The sequence below is a fragment of the Microcebus murinus genome, chromosome 12 (genome assembly GCF_040939455.1).
Source record: "Microcebus murinus isolate Inina chromosome 12, M.murinus_Inina_mat1.0, whole genome shotgun sequence".
Classification (NCBI taxonomy): domain Eukaryota; kingdom Metazoa; phylum Chordata; class Mammalia; order Primates; family Cheirogaleidae; genus Microcebus; species Microcebus murinus.
The window spans coordinates 82,103,896-82,127,329 of record NC_134115.1 but is presented as its reverse complement, the minus strand read 5'-3'; the positions used below and the strand labels follow the sequence as shown (position 1 = coordinate 82,127,329).

General features: G+C 38.6%; 1 non-coding gene across 1 annotated transcript in view; it reads left to right on the top strand.

Annotated features, from left to right (window-relative positions):
* LOC105875154 (uncharacterized) overlaps nucleotides 1–23,434 on the top strand; it is a 49,366-nt gene that overhangs the window by 3,077 nt on the left and 22,855 nt on the right. The window contains exons 2-3 of the transcript XR_012922201.1: nucleotides 436–482; nucleotides 6,841–6,969. This is a non-coding gene — a transcript (uncharacterized LOC105875154). The remainder of the gene's footprint in view (nucleotides 1–435; nucleotides 483–6,840; nucleotides 6,970–23,434) is intronic.

The window sequence follows — 23,434 nt, the reverse complement described above, 5'->3', positions numbered from 1 at the left end:
ATTTGTATAGCAGAAAAAAATGGAAATGCATGTTTAAATTGAAGAGGAGTAACATTAAGCTTATAGCAATTAAGGGTGTCCTTATTCTTGCATTTTAAAAATGGATGATATGAATATCAGGTCACGGCGGTGTTTAGATGTCATTGACTATATTTTAAGAAATAAGGTTAAAGTTTTGTCTTAAAACTTTACTATATATTACATATTATATCCTTACAACTATTTATGCATCTGATGAATAATTTTATATACCCATTTTAAAAAAGTGCATAGGTTTTAATTTGAGCAAAAACTATAAAAACCATAGATTTAACCAAACCTGTCACTCAGTGTTCAATCTCCATTTGTAGGATCCTGGGGAAATGAACTTCTCTCCTCCCCTTGAATGCTGTCAGTGGCAGAAAGTTCTAATTGTCAGCATTTCTTCCTTTGTAGGAGAAGCTGAAATACGATTGCCTCTCATCACTGTCCACCAGTATAAGGTTGGTCCTCTGGGATCTCACAGAAAAAGCCTATTATGCCTCAACATGAAAACCCTTGAGAAATGTAAATAACCAGCAAAGGCAGCACTGTGGAGTGGTTACGAGCCCAGCCTTAGTTTTCTCATCTGTAAAATGGGGATGTTAATAGTATAGTACTCTTAAAGTTGTTATGAGGATTAAATGAGAGTATCTGCTCCCTGGCATGTATTCAGTAAAGGCTGCCAATTTTTTCAATCAATTTTTCAGCCTTGTTAAACATGGAGTCTCTGGGTTTTTCTGCATCTGGGTCTCTCTACTGTGAACCTGTTCCACTTTGTCTCTGTCCTCAAAAACGTGGTTCCTAGAACTAAGCAAGGTGCTATGTGTTGGGTCTTTCATTACAGGATAGTCACAATGAGTTTATCTGGACATAGATAATAATTGAATAGCCTTTTTGAGATGGGCATCAGAGTTGACACTCCACAAATAAGCTGTATTTATGGCTATTCAAAGAATTCGTAGATTTTGCGATTTGGTTGTTGGGAGAACAAGTGCAAACAATTAAGAAATACCCCTGTCTAAGGCACTTTTGCAGATACTTTCACATATACTTTTATGTACCTTTACACTTTTACTTATATCATCTCACATAATCCTATGGCAACCCCAGGACATGTCTAGTTATGTGTCCCTGCAACAATCACTAATTATCCTTACTCCACAGGTGGGAATTCCAAGGCTCAGGGAGGTCAAGTGATCTGCTCAGTATAACTCAGTGTTAGGTGGTGGCTGGACTCCACACTGATGTTTGGATACCTTGAGTGCTCATACATACCTGACTGCCCATTTCATTTATTTAGCTTCCCCACAGAATTGCATTTATTTATCACTCCCAGTCTGTCTGCTTTTATGGTTCAAGTTAAAAGATGCCACCATGGTACAGCTCAAAAGAACTAACACCAGGTTTTTCAGTTATAAAAATGTAGCAATTCATAATATGATATTGAATATCCTGAATTGATTTCAATAAGGCATGATGACGAATGAGGACTAAAAATGGTAGCTGCATTTTCTGAGCACTTACTATATACCAGGAATTATTCTAGGAGCTTTATGTGTGTTTTTCATGTGATCACAGCAATTCTGTGATATAAGTAGTATTACCTCCACTATAAAGATGAGGAAATTGAAGCTCAGAGGAATTCTGTGGCATGTTCAAGGTCACAGAGTTCATACGTGGCAGAACTGAAACATGAATTTAGTTCTGACCTCAAAGTCCCTGGCTCTCAACCATAGGGCTATGCCACTTCTTAAGTTTTCTGTCATTATTCCAGTTTTTACTTTCCTTTTTGTTTCTTACTTTTTCCTGAATTATCCTGTGCATTGGCCAAAGATAAGTACCTGTCATTTTTTTTTCTAGTTAATCTTCATTATAACACTAGAGAGTGGATATTATTATTCCTATTTTCAGATCATAAAACTGAGGAATAGATAAATGGATTAACTTTCTCAAGGTCACAGAGTAGGGTTGGATCCAGGTTGATCACAAATCAGTCTAACTCAGAAGCAATGGCCTTCCTCTCCTACCTCATCCATTTAACACCTGGGCTCCCTTCTCTTTCTGTGCTCGTTTTCTCTTTTAAGCCTGTCATTGTAATTTTGCTCTTCAGATGAAAGTTCACAATTTAGCCTCCAGGGCTGGGCATCAGGTGGCCCTGAGATTATGGTTTATGAAACACAGAATGTCTCTTTTCACATCAAAGGAAGGCCTAAGAATGGACTGAGCTCTACTTGGCAATTAGCAACCTGGGGCTGCTACCCGGGCCAACGTCCGGGTAACTACTGTGATAACAAAGCTACACATGAGGCTGGAGAGAGTCCCAGAAGTGATTGGAGGGGAGCTTCCTGGAACCTTGGCGTCCTCCCGGTCTTCCTCATGGCTGGGAGAGACTATCCTGCCTGACCCACAGTGTAGCATATGGGCAGAGGAGGGGACCGTGGGCAGGAGGTGGGGAGCCAAAAATGGGGAACTACTAGAGGAGAATATTGCTTTATAAAAGGGTATGGATTTAAAAAAAAAAAAAAAAAACAGCAGTGTGGTGTGCAGGAATGAGTTTTGACCCAGGAAATAGAAGATACAGGCTTTGGTTCCAGATCTGCCATGAAAATTTCCTGAGACCTTGGAAAAATCACTTCCCTTCTTGGCGGCCTCAGTTTCTTCTTCTGGGATATGGGAAGAATAATAACTGCTTTCAATACATAAGCTTTATTTAAAAAAAACAGAAGAGACTATAGATGTGAAGGCCCTTTAAAAATCTTATGAAACAGTGAGAAGTTGTTTCTTTTAAATTCCTATAGGATTCTGGGTTCCCTATCACAGAATAGGTCCCCATAAACTGCTGACAATCTGATCCATAGATTGCCCTTTGTAAATAGAGGAGGCACTTGGATAACACAACTTAATCTGAGTTTTCCTGTTTGATCTTTAATTCCCAGAAGTGGGAAGAAAAATCTGGGTCCAGTTGTTAAGAGAAAACAAAAAGGACAGCCATCTCCAGAGGATGATTTCTGGGTCACCTAAGTCTGCTTACTCATCATACCTCCCCAACTGGTTGAAACTCTCCGGAGTCCTTTAGTTATTTTCTCTAACTCCTGGAAAATTTCCCTGAAAGGAATGACTCTTGACTATGTAAATCATTCGTACTTTTTTGTGGATAGGTTTCAATGAGGGAAAGTGAGAGAGTCCACAAAGATACAGTGTTATTCAGGATGGTGTAGGGAAGATACTCTATGAAGGGAGGAAAAAGGCAAAAGAAGAAGACTTATGGGGTCAAAGACAAACTTGACGGTATTCACCATGTGCAAAGAATTTTGAGAAAGATAGTCCTCCCTCCCAAAATTACTGAAAGCCTGTCTAGGAATTGTCCAAGGCTCAGAAACTGCCGTATGCTGGTGTGGAGCCCTCCAAGTGCCTTACCGTGGACCCTCGGCTGGACTGGAGCGGGCCAGGCCTGGTGCTCCCACCCGCTTTCAGGCAGCATGTGTCACCATGTCTTGTTTTGACAGCAGCACAGAGCAGACCTCTCAGGGAAGACAGAGGAGGTGGCCCAACACAGCAGAAAGGAGAGCATCAGGAAGCAGTTGAGGGTAGAGCACCAGATTCCCAGTGGTTGGTGCTTCTGCTTTTTGGGACAGGAGGACATGTCTGGGAAAGGTGCTGGAGGCTGAAGTTTTATCGGGCACTTCTGCTTGGATTCCACTGTTCTCACCAGCATGGAGTCCCAGGTGTGTCATTGTCCAACCTCACTGCCCTCTCTGGGGAGTGGGGCCCATGAGACAGTGGTTCTAACATCAGTATTGGTGACTATGGCTTGGCAGCTCAGCTGATCCCAGGAAAGCAACCAGGGAGGACCTGGGAGATCAGTGTGGATATAGGGTTCATTACATGTGCTGCAAACTCTGGCTCTGAGAAGGAATCCCACAGAAACTTGAATATGGTCAAGATAGGGATGGGGTGTCTCCCTACCCTGAGTCCTTGGAGATGCAGCCTCTTGTTTTACTTTTTTTTTTTTTAGTTATATATGCTTTTTTTTTTTATTTCAGCATATTATGGGGGTAGAAACATTAAGGTTACGTACACACTTATTTTTTAAAAAATTATCAGTAAAACATATATCAAGTAAAAAATGAGAGTCTGTTTCTTACCACTTCCTTATTCCTTTCCAGAGGTAATCACTATTGATATTTTGACATGTGCCCATTCAGACGCTTTCTATGCATGTGTGAGCATGGATATATACAATTTTGTTTTTATAGAAATGGGATCGTTTGTTCTGTAACTTTCTTTCATCGATATACACTGGATCTCCTATGGCACTCTCAGACTTTCTAACTCTCAGTCTGAGAGTTAGAATCACTCTCAGACTCTCATTATTCTAAGGTAGTTCAGAGAATATTAGATATGCCACAAGTTATAAACATTTCCCTCCTCAGGCCACTTACTCATCTCCCTTTTTTTCTGGCTATACAAAGACAATACTATAATCAATAGTCTTTTACAGAAATTTTTGTCTACATATATTTCTCTAAAAATGGAAATGCTAGATGAAGGTGTATGTGCATTTTGCATTTCAATCGTTACCACCAGATTGTTCTCCAAAAAGCTTGTACCAATGTCCAGAAGCATGTAAGAACACCCTTTCCCAGTCTAACAGCATTGTTTGCAAATACTTTACTGTTTCCCAGTCTAAGGAGGGAAAAAAAGAAATAATACTTTATGATTGTTTTACTTCTTATTTTTCTGATCAATGGGGACAATTTTTTATAGTTTTCAGCATTTTAGGATTTTTTTCTTCTTTGAATTTTCTGACTGTATCCTTGCCCATTTTTTCTATGTGGTTGCTTTGTTTCTGTTATTGATTTGTAGGTGTTACCATGTGATTGAGGATATTTTTATGTTTTCCTTCTTGACCTAATTTAAATAAATTAAATAGCTGCTTAGGCAATTATTTATTGAAATATCATTGAGATAAGTTCACTGAAAAAGAGATGCTGGGAGTTTAGACAATGTAAATTGCAAAGATCCAACCTAACTTTCTTGAGGACCTTAGTCCTTTCAGGCTGCTATAGCAAAATACCATAAACTGGGTAGCTTGTAAATAACAAAAAATTATTTCTTACAATCCAGGAGGCTGGGAAATCCAGGATCAAGGTGCTGGCAGAGTCAGAGTCTGTGTCTAGCGAGGGCTGCTTTCTGGTCCCTAGATGGCACCTTTTCTCTGCATCCTCACATGGTAGAAGGGGCAAGGTAGCTCTCTGGGGCCTCTTTTATAAGGGCAGAGAGCCCATTCATAAGGGCTCTGTCTTCATTATCTAATCACCTCCCAAAGGCCTCACCTCCTAAGGCCATCACATTGGTTATGAGGTTTCAAAAGATGAATTTTTGGGGAGACATAAACGTTCAAACCATAGTAGTGAGGAAGTGGGGCTTCACCTGAGATCTAAGGAATGAGTGGGAGTTGGGGAGAAGACGAGGAGGAGGAAATATTTCAGGCAGAAGGAACCTAGGTTCCTGAGCCAGAGCAGTTTGATATATTTGTCAAAACAGAGCAGCATGGTTAATAAGCACAAGAGAAAAAAGTAAATGCTATGAGGTGAGGCTAAAGAAGATGCAGTCTGGGTCATCCGGGGCCTTGTGAACCATGTAAACGTGGTGGCTCTTTATTCCAGTAGCAACGGGGAAAGCCTCTGAAAGGGTACAGCATAGAACACAAAGATCTGCATTTTTAAAAATTCTCTTGGTTTCCATGTGAAGAATAATTTGGAAGACTGAGGTAGGCACACAAAACTGATGGTAAAGAGACCAGCTGGGAGATTATTGTATCTGGGAAAGAGATGATGATGATCAGGCCATCAAGAATGTGTGGATAGAGAGAAACGAGCAGATTCAAAGGAAGTTCTAGGGTAGATTTGATAATATGTCATGATAGAGTAGATGAAGGGAATGACAGAGACAAGAAAGTCAAAGATAAAACGTAGGTTCTGGGTTATCATCAGGGAAGAATAAAGGACTTTCACCTACTTGGGTCTCTACCTCTATTTATGAAGTCAAAGACCATGTTTACTTTCTCAACAGCAGTCAATGAACTTGAGTCCGTGAAAAATCTAGGGTTGACTCATGCTGCTCTCATGCTATCATTTTCCCCATCTCTCTTCCCAGTGCTGTTTGTATGAAGCCATTTTTGCAGGCCAGTATAGAATTTTACACATCTCCACATTACTTTACATTTTCTTGTAGAATTAGTCCATCATTCCAAACTTGAGAGTCTTATTTGAAACTTGATCCTTTCACCCACTATACTCAATTATTTTCTCAGTTTGGTATTATCTAAACGTCTAATCAAAATTGTGCTTACCCTATTAAGATCCATTGATAAAAGTGTCAAACATGATAAAGAGTAAGTATTTGGTAATTAGAAATTATTAATACACGCTAAAAATAACACACAAACCTGATGTTAGTAATGAAATTTAAAACTTATTTTCAAATTTAAAAATTACTCAGATTTGGTCTTATGTAGTGTAAGCTTATATCAAAATATCACATGTGCCCTATAAATATGTTCAAATATTATGTACCCATAAAATTCTTAAATGAATTTTTTTAATTTTTTAAATTAAAAAATTAAAACTTAAAAAAGTACTACCCTTAACTCTTTGTTATATAACCGTTTATAACCAACCAGAATAACATTCGTAGTTGTTTGAAAATCCACTCTTTCTGGGTTTCTTTCCTTCCCTGCCTCACTGTTCTATTCTGCTGCCAGTATTTTTGTTATTCTCAAACCAAGTACTTGAACTTAATTTCCTTAATTTCTAGGTCTGCTTCAAGAGGTTCTGAAATTAAGACAATTGACACAAAAAGTGGTCTTCAGAAGCAGCTCTTTAGTTTGGAGTTCTGGACTGGTTCACTTGCCACCAGATGGTAAAATGGGTACCACAGCTTGTGGTAAGTGGCATGCTGTGGGGAAAAGAAGGAGATTGAGGTAGAACTAGGATGAATTGGCTGGTACCGTATCTCTAACATTTGAGAGATACGGGAGAAATGGTAATTATGAAAATTTGGGATTAAATGACTTGCTGAATGCCCATAGATACACTGAAAGAAGAAAGTGAACTCTTCAGATCGGCTGAGGGCATGTCTGAAAGCCACAAGTCTCCATGTTATTGTTTATAGAAACCTAGATCCAATGATGAGAGTTATGAAGAAATCTAGATGCACAGTCCTGGAAAGTTTCATAAGTTGAGATCAGGGCCCTGATAGAGAAAAACTGGTACCCTGGGCATACGATGAGAATACCCATATGTACTTAAGAAAATTAAATCCTTGATTCTTCTCAACTTTCTGGGCTAAGAGTAGAGATCAGCTTCCTTGCTAGAGATTAGCATTCTCCCCTTGCATGGGTACCAAATAAAGACCTCCCTTGGGGCCAACAACTAGTAAGACCACTGCCCACCTCCCATGATTCTAACAACTAGGGTCAGGCCTTAGCATGGTCTGGCTGAGAAAGCATTGTCACTGCCATGGGATAAAAGGACTAAAGGGCTTACTCATAATAAGAGTTTGGGGACTAAGAGAATGCCTGGAAATGGACCTTAAGGATAATGGCCAAGAAGGGTTGAATATAAGACTGATGAATAAAACCGTTGAATATAGTGATATGGGACATTACTCATGACTACACATTTAACACCTGCCAAAGAACCATAGAGCTGGCTCTAACATGTGGCTGAGGTGGCTGCTCAAAGCTTAGGTATGATTGTGGCCTATAGAAAATGCAATGGATATGCTAGAACTACCTTGCAGAGTATTGATAAAGGAGTCAAAAGTAGGTATGCTAAAAAAGATTTGTTATCTATGATCAGAGGACCTATCGGTTGATGTTCTACAGGTGGTCCTAGAGAACCTCACCTCTCCTCCTCACCAGCGTAGACCACATTCACTACCCTTCCCTCTTGGCATACCACTGTTTGTAGTGCATATTGAGAAGGATATTTTAAGCATCTGGCAGAAACCTGACATTGGTTGTATGACCTGTGTGGTAAGAGTCATAGTGATAGGAAAAGCCAAGTAGAGGCCTGTGAAACTGCCCCCACTCCAATCCAAAACAGCAAATCAGAGGCAACATAACACCCTGGGTGGTATGGCAGAAACTATGCTATCTTTAAAGACTTACATGGCGCTGGGGTGACAGAGCCCCACCATCCCTCTATTAATTCACTAGGGAGGTCCCTTTAAAAACTATATGGATCTAACAATATTTGTACCCCCATAATATGATGAAAAAAAAAACTATATGGATCATGGTGTGTGTTGGTGGGCTACTGTAAACTTAAGACTAAGTATACCATGGAGAACTTCTCAGCCATAAAAAATGGTGAACTATCTCTTGTATTATCCTAGATGGAGCTGGAGCCCATTCCTCTAAGTGAAGTATCACAAGAGTGGAAAAACAAGCACCACATGTACTCACCATTAATTGGCACTGATCAATCAACACTTAAGTGCACATATGGAAGTAATATTCATCAGGTGTCAAGCAGGTAGCAGAGCGAGGAGGGGATGGGTAAATTCACACCTAAAGCGTGAAATGTGCACTGTCTGGGGAATGGGCACTTTTGTAGCTCTGACTTGGGTTGGTGCAAAGGCAATTTATGTAACCAAAGAGTTTGTACTCTTACAATATTCTAGAATAAAAAAAAAGAAAGTGATATTCGCAATCACAGCTGCTATTCCAGATATGATGTCATTGCTAGAATAAACGATCCCTGCCTCTAGATCTTGATATTTAGCTCTTAAACTGGCAGATGCATTCTTTTTAGTCTGAATGAAAATATAAAGTTAGAAGCACATGGAACCAACAGCATTAAATAATGTGCATGCTCTCTGTTACAGTCTGAAGGGGCCTTGACATGTGGACATTTTACAGAAGATAATGTTGGTCTGCTATATTGATGCCATCATTCTTTTTAGTGTATATTTTGACAAGTAAAAATTGTATATATTTATGGTATAATGCATGATGCTTTGATATATGTATACATTGTGCAATGGCTAAATCAAGCTATTTAACATATGCATTACCTCACATATTTTTTTGGTGAGAAACTTAAAATATACTCCTATCAATTTTCAAATATACAATATATTATTATTAGCTGTAGTCACCATGATGTGCAATAGATCTCTTAAAAGTATTCCTCCTTCCTAACTGAAATTTTGTGCCCTTTGACCAGCATCTCCCCAGTTCCCCCATTTCCTAGCCTCTGGTAACCAATAACTGACTCTCTGTTTCTGTGAGTTTGATGTTATTATATTCAACATATTAGTGAGATTATGCAGTGTTTGTCCTTCTGTGCCTGGCTTATTTCACTTAACATAATATACCACATTTTCTTTATCCATTCATTTGTTGATGGACACTCAAGTTGATTCCATATCTTGGCTATTGTGAATAATGCTGTGATGAACATGGGGATGCAGGTGTCTCTTCAACATATTTACTTAATTATCTTTGGATATATGCCCAGTAGTGGGATTTCTGGATCACATGGCAATTCTATTTTTAACTTTTTAAGGAACCTCTATGCTTTTGTCCATAATAGCTGTACTAATTTACAATCTCATCAACAGTGTGAAGGGTTCCCTTTTCTTCACATCTTTGCAGTAGTTATCTTTTCACTTTTTGATAATAGCTATTTTAACAGGTGTGAGGTAACATATCGTTTTAATTTGCATTTTTCGATGGTTCGTGATATTGAGCATTTTTTCATATACCTGTTGGCCATTTGTATGTCTTCTTTTGAGAAATGTCTATTCAGGTCCTTTGCTCATTTTTTAATTGGGTTATTTGTTTTCTTACTATTGAGTTGTTTGAGTTCCTTATATACTTTGGATATTAACCCCTTCTCAGATGTGTGGCTTGGAAATATTTTCTCCCATTCTGCAGGTCATCTCTTTACTTTGTTGTTGTTTATTTTGCTTGTGCATGAGCTTTTTACTGTATGCAATCTTATTTGTTTATTTTTTGCTTTTTTTGCTTGTGCCTTTTGGCTTGTATCCAAAAAAAAATCATTGCTCAGACCAATGTCATGGACATTTTCATCTGTTTTCTTCTAGTAGTTTTGCAGTTTCAGATCTTATATTTAAGTCTTTAATTCATTTTGAGTTGTTTTTATATATGGTGTAAGATAAGAGTCTAATTTCATTCTTCTTCATATGGGTATCCAGTTCACTCTTTAGGTAGGTGAATGGATAAGTAAATTGTGTTACATCCAGACAATGGAATATTATTCAGTGCTAAAAAGAATCAGGGTATAAAAAGAGGTTTTTATGGCTTGAGCTATCATGGAGGAAAGTTAAATGCATATTACTAAGTGAAAAAAGCCAATCTGAAAAGGCTACACATGTATGATTCCAACTATATAACATTCTGGAAAAGATGAAACTATGGAGGCAGTAAAATGATCAGTGGTTTCCAGGGGTTAGGGAGATAGGAAGGATGGGAGGTGGAGCATAGAGGATTTTTAGAGCAATGAAAATACTCCGTATGATACTATAACTGTGGATACGTGTTGTTATACCTTTACAATACAAAGAGTAAACCCTAACGTAAAGTATGGACTGTAGGTGATAATGATAATTCAATGTAGGTTTCCTTGATTGTTAACAAATGTTCTATTCTGGTAGGAGATATTGATAATGGGAAGGCTATACATATGCAGGGGCAATGGGACATCTTATACCTTCCTCTCAATTTTATTGTGAATTTAAAACTACACTCAAAAATAAATCTTAAAAAACCTTGTATTACAGGTTTGTTTTTTTTTTGTTGTTTTTTCTTGGTAAAACATTTTTGTAGGCCGGGCGCGGTGGCTCACGCCTGTAATCCTAGCTCTCTGGGAGGCCGAGGTGGGCGGATTGCTCAAGGTCAGGAGTTCAAAACCAGCCTGAGCAAGAGCGAGACCCCGTCTCTACTATAAATAGAAAGAAATTAATTGGCCAACTGATATATATATAAAAAATTAGCCGGGCATGGTGGCACATGCCTGTAGTCCCAGCTACTCGGGAGGCTGAGGCAGGAGGATCGCTTGAGCCCAGGAGTTTGAGGTTGCTGTGAGCTAGGCTGACGCCACGGCACTCACTCTAGCCTGGGCAACAGAGTGAGACTCTGTCTCAAAAAAAAAAAAAAACAAAAAAAAAACATTTTTGTTACAGACAAGGAGACTCAGAGAGATTAAATAACTTACTCTAGAATCACCCAGCTCCCAAGAGATGGGTCTGTGATTTTCAGATTATTGGGAGTCTTTGTGTGAATCCAGAAAATAACCCCTTCTTTTCCATTTGAGTTATTAATCAATCAATAAATAAGACAAATCAGACAGATGGAAGTCAAATCATCACTTTACTACTGATAACGTCTAGGTTGTAGGGCATGACTAGGGGTGAGAGCCCAAATGCTTTTCTAGCCAACTCCAGAAGTAGGCAGTGCAGAATTAAGGAGGGCTCCCAGGTGTGTGTGGGTGACTGCTTTGCCCTTGGGGTTGTGCAACTGAGCATACGCTCCCTGTAAGCAGGTTGATTCTTAATAAGAAACAGGGAGGATCTGGGCTGAGCATGCCCAGAATAATCAATTAGACATTCTGAGGCACAGCAAGGGTAAACTCATTTAGGACAGTTGTTATGTAATTGAACTTCTCTACTTGGAAGCACAGATCAAGCCTGGTAAAGAAATGTTCCTCCCAATACTAGCACACTCTTCTATCTACATTAAATAAACTTGGAGCGACTCGTGTGAAGCAAATATGGAGGAATTAAATAACTACTGGGAGAATTCTCCTTAAAGGAGTCTACCCTTCTGCATTCAGAAGAAACCTCCAAAATATAATACCAGAGAAAGTAATCACCTAGAAGATTTTTTTTTTTTTTGAGACAGAGTCGCGCTTGTTGCCCAGGCTATAGTGAGTGCCGTGACGTCAGCCTAGCTCACAGCAACCTCAAACTCCTGGGCTCAAGCAATCCTGCTGCCTCAGCCTCCCGAGTAGCTGGGACTACAGGCATGCGCCACCATGCCCGGCTAATTTTATATATATATATATATATAGGCCAATTAATTTCTTTCTATTTATAGTAGAGACGGGGTCTCGCTCTTGCTCAGGCTGGTTTCGAACTCCTGACCTTGAGCAATCCGCCCGCCTCGGCCTCCCAGAGAGCTAGGATTACAGGCGTGAGCCACCGCGCCCGGCCTTAGAAGATTCTTGATAACAGATAAGAAGACTGGAAATGGGTTCCAGAGATGCGAGTGATTGGGGGTTGCACCAGCAAAGGGAGAGAAGAAAGGGTCTAAGATTTATTAGCATAAATAACAGCTCTGAAGACTTAGATTCAATAAATGTTTTTTGAACACTTACTGTGATCCAAATGAATTCATATATTATTTGTCACTCAAAGTAATCCTATGATGTAGTTGTTCTTCCAGTTTTACAGGTAGGGAAACCAAGACTCGGAGAGAAGAAAGTTGTCTCAAGTGACATGATGTGAAAGTGGTGGACTTAGGGTCCTGATTTGTAACTTACAAGTTCAAGTCTTGAGTTCTTGTCACTATAATGCTAAATACTATTAGAACTGGGGTATGTGTGGGGGTGCTTAGACTAACATAGTCCAATCACTTTGTTTTACAAATTTGGAAACCAAGGTTCAGAGTGCTTAAGTAGTCATGTAGCTGTCACACAATTCATTAATGTGAGAGCTGCACTGGAACCCAGGACTTACGTTAAATCCCCCTTCTTAGTCTTCTATAGAACATCATCTATTCAAGTGTAAAATATCAGAATATTTCCTTTTTATTTCATTCTATCATATGAATCCTATATTCTTGGGCTAGAAAAATTTTCTACAGTTCCTTTAGAACTTGAGCCAAACAAAAATTTAGACTTCTATTTTCACTTTATATGTATACAAGTCCCCCACTTGTGGACTCCTCTTTGGCATCCAACAAAAATAAGCAAGAACCATTTTGAGAGCAGGTAGTGAACTACTCAGAGCCTGGACATTTCACAAACACGATTACAGGTTACTAGTATCACTGGCTTCCTCCCTGTCCTCAGATGTCAACCCATATTTCAACATGTAAACATGACAGCAAAGAAGTCTTAGGTTCAGGGAAGCTACAGTGGTTGGGCTCTCAGAAGACCAATTTTCAACTCTCAGCTCTGAGTCTTAGAGTTGGGACCCTAAGGTCCTAAAAGAATGTTGGGGTGTTTTTTCCTTAGTAGTTTTCCCAGTGCCCCCTTCATATCCCTGTTCCTCAGGCTGTAGATGAAGGGGTTCAACATAGGAGTCACCACCGTGTACATTACTGAGAAGACTCTGTTCTTCCCATCTGAGTGGGATGCTGGAGGACATAAATAGACACCAATAGCTGTGCTGTAGAACAGAGAGACCACAGAGAGGTGGGAGGTGCAGCTGGAGAAGGCCCTTTGCTTACCCTGTGGGGAATCAATTCTCAGGATGGCCAATGCAATGTAAAAGTAAGACGTAAGGATGCAGACAAAGGGCACAATCAGCAGAGTTCCTCCCACAAGGGTGAGCACCAGGTCATTGGCATAAGTACTGGAGCAGGCCAGCTTCAGAAGTGGGACCAGATCACAGAAGAAGTGGGGGATGATATTGGGACCACAGAAGGAAAGCCTGGTCACTAGGAGGGTATGTACTAGGGCGTGGAAGGTAGTGATCACCCACGACCCAGCCACCAGCAGGACACAGCGTTGGGAGTTCATGGTCACAGTGTAATGGAGGGGTTGGCTGATGGCCACATAGCGGTCAAGTGCCATCACAGCCAGGAGAAAGTTGTCCAGATCTGCAAACAGGCCAAAGAAGTAGAGTTGTGTCAGACACCCGCCATAAGAAATCAGTTTAGTTCCTGAGCTAATATTATCTAGCATCTTGGGAATTATTGTAGAGATAAAAGCAATATCAGAAAAGGACAGGTTGGCCAGAAAGAGGTACATGGGCGTGTGGAGGTGCAGGTCAGAGCCAATGGCCAGGATGATGAGCAGGTTCCCCACCACGGTGACCAGATACATGCCCAGGAAGACCCCAAACAGGAGAGGCTGCTGCTCCAGGTGCTCAGAGAAGCCCATGAGAAGAAATTCGAAGATGCTGGTCTGGTTGCTTCTGTACATATCTGGAATTCTGTGTGAAATAAATTTTATTAGAATATAAATAGCAAAAAAGTAAAATAATGCTGTGTTGAAAGTACTTCAAACCCATTTTAAAAATTCTTTGGTTTAAATGATTCTGTTTTGGTAAAGCTTGAATCTATGATTTGCACATTAAAGAAAACAGTTTGGATGAGACCATTTGTCCAGTTGTAGATTGGTGTCAGCACCTGATCAGATACCTAAGGCTCCTTCCCACGATTTCAACTTTCCCTATGATGTGTGTCAGCCACCATGTAAAAGTGTGTCCTGGAGCGTCCATATCCTACAGAATATGCTAATATTTTCACTTAATAATATAATTAAGTAAATAATACATTAAGTAAAAAGGTAAAACACCAGAACAGTTTGTATATTTATAATTCCATTTTAGTAAAATTGAAACATAGAAATGTTTCTATGTAAGAACACCGTCTGAAAGAACATACACCAAAGGTATTTACTTCTCAAGAGTGAGTTTGAGTTGAAGGGTGATAGGTGTCAACTTCTGTATTACTCAGATTTTTACTAGCACGTATTATCTTTGTAATTAAAAGATTACTTTTAACTGTGATGGAACACAGTTAAACAGAAGCCAATATGGAGATTTTGAGAGACCCACAGTTCTTACAAATTAGCAAGGGTATAATAATCTCTGAAAAGCAGCCCTGACAAGTAGGGGAACAAAAATCAAATGGCTTTGACCCTGTGCAAATAATTAAAAAGATAAGTTTTGGAGCAAGAATTTTTCATCAGAGTCTACTCTGGCATAATGTTCTCAGCTTTCCATAAGAAAAGCTAGAGGACGTCCATAAAATACTGCTCCAATTTCCCCGGCGTGCCTGGGAATTACACGGGCTTTCCCTCTGACAACCAGGATGCTCCTCACTTGCAGGTGCTTCTCCACGCAGCTTGGCTCCTCTTCTACTGGCCCTTCGTATTTAAAAACCTAAGTTTTAGACTGTCTGTTCCAGCTCCTGAACCCCTCTTTACTCTAAAATGGCCTTATTATATTTATTTATTTACTATATTTATATGGTTTCTAAATAGAAGGCATCAAATTCTTAGTTTGCCCCCAAAACCACGCCTTAGTTTGTCTCTAGCGCTGCTCAGAGAAGAGACTACCCTGATTTGGGATTTTGCATATCTTTTTTTTTTTTTTTCAATAGAAACCACAGTGAGGATATACCAGGCTCTCATAACTAGATAACACTGGGCATTAAGTTTATCCAATCCACAGCCCTTGCTCTGACTCTATGAAAAAAGTCAGAGTGATAGCAAGGGCTAGCACCGGCTGAGCACTAGCTGTTGCCAGGCACCGGATTCCCTTAAGTGATAACCTTGCGCACTGCACCATGACTATCAACAATTCAAAGATGTAGAGACTGAGATTGGTGACATAACTTGCTGAAGTCCACACAACTAGGTATTGAAGTGAAATTTGTCTAAGTCAAAAGCCTAAATTCTTAACCACTCTGCTGTGCTGCCTTTCAACATTCACCAAATCACTTCCAGACTCTAGTTCAACCTCATGCATATTTTCCACAAGGAGAGGATGCACCATCAGGGAATTTAAATGTCCATTCAGTTTGGCAGTTCCAGTTCTCATATAACAAATGACGATGTGGACATTTTTGGCTTATGCCTCAACCATTTGTGAATGTGATCGATGTGAGTCAGTCCGCTTTGGTCCAATCCAATGTTTGGACAAGGTCCAGTTCTATACTTGCAAAGCTAATGGGCTAGAACCATGATTTCCATCAGGGAATTTAAATGTCCATTCAATTTGGCAGTTCCAGTTCTCATATAGCAAATGAGGATGTGGACATTTTTGGCTTATGCCTCAACCATTTGTGAATGTGATTGATGTGAGTCAGTCCGCTTTGGTCTAATCCAATGTCTGGACAAGGTCCAGTTCTATACTTGCAAAGCTAATGGGCTAGAACCATGATTTCTACTCTGAGGTGGAGCTATCCTGAAAGCCCCAGGCTCCTTCCTTTCTGGTATCTCTATCTTGTCTTCCCCTAATTTCAACCAAGTCCAAATTCAGAAGCTAAGCAGATACCAAGATGTACAGTGATATATTTTGTTACATTCATTCAATTGGATAACTTTTATAGTAAGAATTAGAAATAAGTGAAAACTTATTCCAGTTTGTACTTTTTCATGCTCAAAGAATACACACTTCCAGGAATTTCATTATTTCATAAAAACATGTAGCCCCATTGCATTGATTCCAAATGAAAAATTTATAAAAATGAATTACTATTATCAGAATTCTTCTGATATTCTGAGCAAGTAAACTAACAAAACTTTATACAATTGACTTTTGAGAAAAGATATATCCTTTGGTTCCAGTTTTATTATTATGGCAGATGCACTAACACCCTGGCTGATGGGTCTCAGCCAACCTGGGAGGATTTCTTATACTCCCCCTCAAAATCTGATCTCCACTGTATCTATACACTTAAAAACACTGCATTCAACTCATTAATTTTTTTCTGAGGAGAATATTCAGGTTGAGCAAAATAAGGAGGAAAAAAATCTTTAGTTTGCTTAAAGAAAAACTTAATTAGCTTTCTGCATCAAGCTTAATACTATGGGTTTGAATAATTTAACTTCTCTGAACCTCAGTTTCCCTCTCTGGGAAGAGGGATAACTGAATCTGTGTTACATACTGTTGTGATGCTCCTCACTGCCACCTAGAAATTGTTCCAGCTATTTCTTATGGTGGCATAATCAGCCCTTCATGATTCTGCCTCCAACTATCTATCCATGACATTTTCCCCTTTGCCAGGCCACCCCACATTCTTACCCAGGAAGCCACTCACAGTCCCCAAACAACTCATCTTCCTGACTCTATATGCACTGCTATTCCACCTTCCTGGATGTCTCTTCTTCCTCCCCACCGGGTAAGAGCTCAGGTGTCAATTTCTGAGAATATGTTACGGTCTCTAGTTGGAGTTCATTGTTTTATGCTCGGTGTTCCCATGTCCCTTTATGTGGGTCTCTGGTAGAACACTTGACATATTGCCTTGTAACTGGAGACTCATTCCCATTAGACTATGCATTTCTGAGTGCCAGGGACTCATTTTTATTCATTTTGTTTCTTTTTAGTATGTTCTTGGTAATCATCTATTGAATAAAATAGTAGACAGATGAGCAGTCAAATAATTTTTAAGCTATGATAAAACTGTATGATGTAATTATTTAGTTATTAGCATTGTCTTTTACCTATGAGACAGTTAATAAAACAGATGACCCTTAATGAGGGTCTTAGGTTGCCTAGCATAAGTTCTAGGATATAGAAAATATTCAAAATTGTAAAGATGAAAAAAAGTATTGCTGGATGTTGAATTAGTAAGTCTAATCAATTGCATGTTTATACAAATACTGAATGTATGATTTGTTTACATTTGAACTAAATATTGTTTTAATTAGAAAAGAATGCTGGGAAAATTAGTGCTTGGGTTCAGATTGAATATGAACATATCTGGTTGTAGGTCTGAAACTGCTCTTTTATGATCCTTCCCAATTTGATAATGTTACCCCAAATCTCTTGTTTTTCCGCATTCAAAAACTTAGCTAACTTTCCCTGACACACTCCATCTACATATCAAGCCTCTCTTAGGGCAGTTTGGCAATTTCAGGAAACTGGATTCAGGGACTAGGGGTTAAGATCACAAATAAAATAGTCCTCTGATCAAAGCTACCTTCCTAGCCACTCTACCCTTTAGGGATTAAAAAAACATTAAGCCATCTAATAAAACTCCCTTATTTAATGAATAAGAAAACTGAATCTTAAAAGGCTGCTGAAATCTGTCCAAGATCAACACTTACAACTAATATCAAAAACAGAGTTCCTGAAACTATTTCTGATGGACTGTTCTGCTTCTCTTGATTGACCAACATATGAGAGTGTGACCAATGACTTACTGTCAATCCTGAGTTGGAACAAGAAGAGTTCCTCATCTATTCATGTTTAGGTAAGGCTTTGACTCTTCTGCTCTAGGTTCTCACTTGTCAAGAGTGGAGAAGCAGTATTTGAGAGACAAATGAAAAGACAGCATCGTCCTCTGTTTAATGCAGAAGGGACTCTTGAGACATGGAACCCTCCTCTGCTCCAAGGAAGGAGAAATGAGAGCAGGTCACCCCAGATCCTGAGTCAGCCAGACTGATCAGAAACCCAGGAAAAGAGAAGATATCTGCATATGGTTTCTGGCACAATCCCCAGAGCTCCCTGCCAGAAGTTTTGTAGAGACATGTGGGAACACCAGTCTCTAAAGTATTCATTGTAAGAAAAATCTGTATCATTGCCAATCCCAGTCCTCAAACTCTAAATGAGCTGCTCTGTGACTTTCTGAAGTTCACTTATCCTATTTTGACTGTAGTTTCTAATTCAGAAAACAAAATATTCTCTCAATAGAAGTCTTATAGCTAACATTTTGCCACTCTAGAGTGTATGAAGCAGTATCTCATTGTAGTTTTAATTTGCATTTTCCCATTGACTAATGACATTGAACAAATTTTCATCCACTTATTGGTTATTTACATATATCTTCTTTTTATGAAGTTGTATGCCTATTTTTATTGGGTTGATTGTCTTCTAATAATGATTAGTAAGAATTTTTAATTCATATATTCTGTATATGACTCCTTCATCAGCTATATGTATAATGAATACTTTCTCCCAGTCTGTGGCTCAATTTTTGTTTTTCTAACATTGCCTTCTGATGGACAGATGATTTTAATTTAGATGAAGTTCAATTACACATTATTTCTTTTATGGTGATTTCAGGAAACCTTGTCTTATTTGTGAAATATGTTTAACTCAAGAATTTGAAGATATTAACTAAGATTTTTTCTAGGAGCTTTAAAGCCTTATCGTTTATGTTTAGATTTTATGTTAGGGGAAAAAATCTTTTTTTCAATTAACCAGATAAGTGTGGGGCTATGACTGGACTCCATTTAATCTTTCATTGGTCTGATGTATATTCTCAAGCAAATACCACACTGCCTTGCATACTGCAACTTTATCGTAAATTTAAAATCACTTATTATCCTTTTAATGTATTTATTATCTTTGATCATGTCCTGTTTGTCAGATTACAACAAAATTTATAATTTTTGTTCTCTTGTTTTTCTTTGATCAATCTTGGTAGTAGGAGTTTGTTCATTTTAGTAATCTTTTCAAAAGATCAAATTTTGGTTTGGTTTATTTTTCTCTATTGTATGCCTGCTGCTATTTCCTTGCTTTTCACATTTGTCCATATTATTTTCTTTCTTTTGCTTTTTTTTTTCTTACCTACTTAATGTGGGAGGAGACACCATTGATTTGTAACCCCTTCTTCCTATTGTATGCACTTAGAGCTAGAAATTTCTTTTAAACATTTTATTAGTTGCATCTCACAAATTTTGATATATTATATTTTTATTAGCATCAGTTTTAATATTTTCTAATTTTCCTTGATACTTGGTTTTGATATTGTTTGATTCATAGGCTATTTAGAAATGCATGGCTTTATTTCCAAATAATTGGTGGTTTTCTGATTATTATTTTCATTATTGTTTTCTCATTTAACTCCATTGTTTTCAAAGATTATACTTGATATTGAGATAGGGAACTGGCAGGCCCTCCTCAGTAAGGGGTTATGGAGACTCAAACCAAGGTCTATGATAAAACAGAAGGTAGTGGAGAAACTGGCCAAAACCAGCTAGAACCAGATGGTAATGAAAGCAACCTCAGGTCACCCTCACTGCTCATTATACACTAGTCATAATGCATAAGTATATGCTAAAATAAACACCTCCCACCAGCACCATGACAGTTTACAAATGCTATAGCAACTGTTGGAAGTTACTCTACATGGTTTAAAAGGGGGGCGGGACTCTCTCAATTCTAGGTCTCTCCACCCCTTTCACAAAAACCTTATGAATAATCCTCCCTCCACTAAACATAAAATCAAATTAAAAATATAAAATAAAAAGTATAAAAGAAATTCACAAAGGGCTACTCTATGTTGCTCTGAGAGATGACCACTGTCCAGCCTATGGGGTAGCCTTCCTTCTGTTTCTTAGTTACTTCAACAAATTCGCTTTTGCTTTACTCTGTCAGCTTGCTCTTGAATTCTTTCCTATGCAAAGCCAAGAACCCACTTGGCTTTCAGGCCAGACCTCATTTTTGGGGTCCACTTTTCTGTAGCAGTAATTATTTCAATTCTCTGAAGTTTACCGAGGCTTTTGTATGACCCAGCATATAGTCGTTCTTAATATATTAATATATTTCATGAGCAAAAATGAAAGTATATTCTTCAGCTGTTGAGGAGGATTGTAGCAGGGGGTTCTCGGCCAAGTCTATCTGGGGTCCATTGTTAAATTCAAATTTGTCTGTTCTGTAGGCATTGGCTTTCATCTCAAAGTGCTGGGCCAACATTATTCTGTTAGGTGTTGTACTTGTGCAGAAATTTATAAGTAGCAGGTACAAAGTTTAAAAAGGAAAATACAGGGTAAAATTAATAGCAATATATTTGTATAATAGTTTGGCACTATGAACCTAGGCTTAACGGCAACCAATTGAATAAAACAAATGACTATAGGGAATTAGGTGAGACCTCTTGTAACCATGTACTTTGTTTTCTTATTTTGTGTATGTGGTCCCAATTTCCCAGAGGAATTTGTCCAGGCACAGCATGTTGTATAAGGAATAACAGACATTCTTTAATTTAACCAATAGATAATATAGAGCAATTTTATCTAGTATCCCATGACTGGGTTGAATTAAAGCAGACAGTAAGCAGCAGTTGTGTTAGGGATGTTGCCAAAGTTACTCACTAGGTGGATGAAAGGATCTCTTAGGTCAGGTTCTGTCAAGTTACTAATGGGAGCTACTGATTGTGAAATTTCAGTAACACCATTATTCTGTCAAATAAAAAGAGATAGGCATTAAGAGTGGGTGAGAGTCTTATTATGATATGCAGTCTTGTTCCAATGTCTTGGGAAGAGCTGTCTACGGTGTGAAACCATCAACTTGTCCTGGTTTGCAGTTTGAATGTCTCTGGTCATGGCTTAAGGAAGTTTGATGAATATTCTATGTGGCCCATACTTCAGGCATGAAACTTGTTCCTTAAAATTTATCTTGTTTCAGCTTACAGGCCTCCAGGAATAGAGAAGCTCCCATTTTTAGTAATTCTATGGAAGAAAGTTGGATTGGAAAAATCTAAAAAAATTCAACATTTAGTTTAATCTTTAGATTAATTTTTAAAAAACTTGAAAAAAAATGCACAGGGCTATGATCTAATAAGAGGTGTATTATAGCTTTTATTTAGAACATAACTTTTACTCTCTACATTGATCACATAGGAATCTCCGATTTATAAAGGTCTTGAGGCCAGGAAGCCATATTAAGGCAGGCTTTAGATTTTACTTACAGTCTTATGGTTACTGGGCCTGCCAGAAAGTGACAATGTTTACTCACTCACTGTTAGGCTGAAAACCCTTGAAACCAGATATTTTTATGCACATTCTCAAATATGATACTTCGGTCAAAGCCTTTGTAATATAATCAGTGTTTCCCATTGACCACTACAAAGAGAGGGTAATTTTTTTTTTTTCGGCATATTATGGGGGTACAGATTTTAAGGTTTCAATAAATGCCCATTTCCCCCGCTCCCCCCAAAAGTCTGAGTCTCCATCATGACCATCCCCCAGATGGTGCACATCTCACTCATTATGTATGTATATACCCACCCCCCTCCCCCCTCCCACCTGCCCAATACCCTATTACTGTAGTACCTATGTGTCCACTTAGGTGCTACTCAGTTAATACCAGTTTGCTGGAGAATATATCTGGTGCTTGTTTTTCCATTCTTGGGATACTTCACTTAGTAGTATGGGTTCCAGCTCTAACCAGGAAAATATAAGATGTGTTATATCACCATTGTTTCTTAGAGCTGAATAGTACTCCATGGTATACATATACCACATTTTATTAATCCATTCTTGGATTGATGGGCACTTGGGCTGTTTCCACAGCCTTGCAATTATGAATTGTGCTGCTATAAACATTCGAGTGCAGGTGTCTTTTTTGTAGAGTGTCATTGGATCATTTGGGTAGATGCCCAGCAATGGGATTGCTGGATAAAATGGTAGATTCACTTGTATCGCTTTAAGGTATCTCCATATTGCTTTCCACAGAGGTTGAACTAGTTTGCAGTCCCACCAGCAGTGTAGGAGTGTTCCTCTCTCTCTGCAACCACGCCAGCATTTATTGTTTGGAGATTTTTTGATAAAGGCCATTCTCACTGGGGTTAAGTGATATCTCATTGTGGTTTTGATTTGCATTTCCCTGATGATTAGAGATGTTGAGCATTTCTTCATATGTTTGTTGGCCATTCTTCTGTCTTCTTTAGAAAAATTTCTGTTCAAGTCCTTTGCCCAATTTTTAATGGGGTTATTTGATTTTTTCTTCCTGATTTTCGTGAGTTCTAAGTATATTCTAGTAATCAGTCCCTTATCGGATGCATAGGATGCAAAAATTTTCTCCCATTCTGTAGGTTGTCTGTTTACTTTCATGACTATTTCTTTGGCTGTGCAGAAGCTTTGTAGTTTGATCATGTCCCATTTATTTATTTTTGTTGCTGCTGTGATTGCCTTTGGGGACTTCTTCATAAACTCTTTGCCCAGGCCGATGTCTAGGAGAGTGTTTCCAACTTTTTCCTCTAGAGTTCTAATAGTTTCATACCTTAGGTTTAAGTCTGTTATCCAGCGTGAGTTGGTTTTTGTGAGAGGTAAAAGGTGTAGGTCCTGTTTTAGCCTTCTACAGGTGGCTATCCAGTTTTCCCAGCACCATTTATTGAAGATGGATTCTTTTCCCCAGCATATGTTTTTGTCTGCTTTGTCAAAGATTACATGGCTATATGAGGATGGTTTTATATCAGGATTCTCGCATCTGTTCCACTGGTCAATATTCCTATTTTTGTGCCAATACCAGATTGATTTAATTACTACAGCTTTGTAGTACAGTTTGATATCTGGCATATTAATGCCTCCCATTTTGTTTTTGTTGCCGAGAATTGTTCTTGATATTCAGGGTCTTCTTTGGTTCCATACGAAGCGTAAAATTATTTTTTCTATATCTGTGAAGAATGCTGATGGGATTTTAATATTCCATTGAATCTGTAGATCAGTTTGGGTAGTATAGACATTTTGATGATATT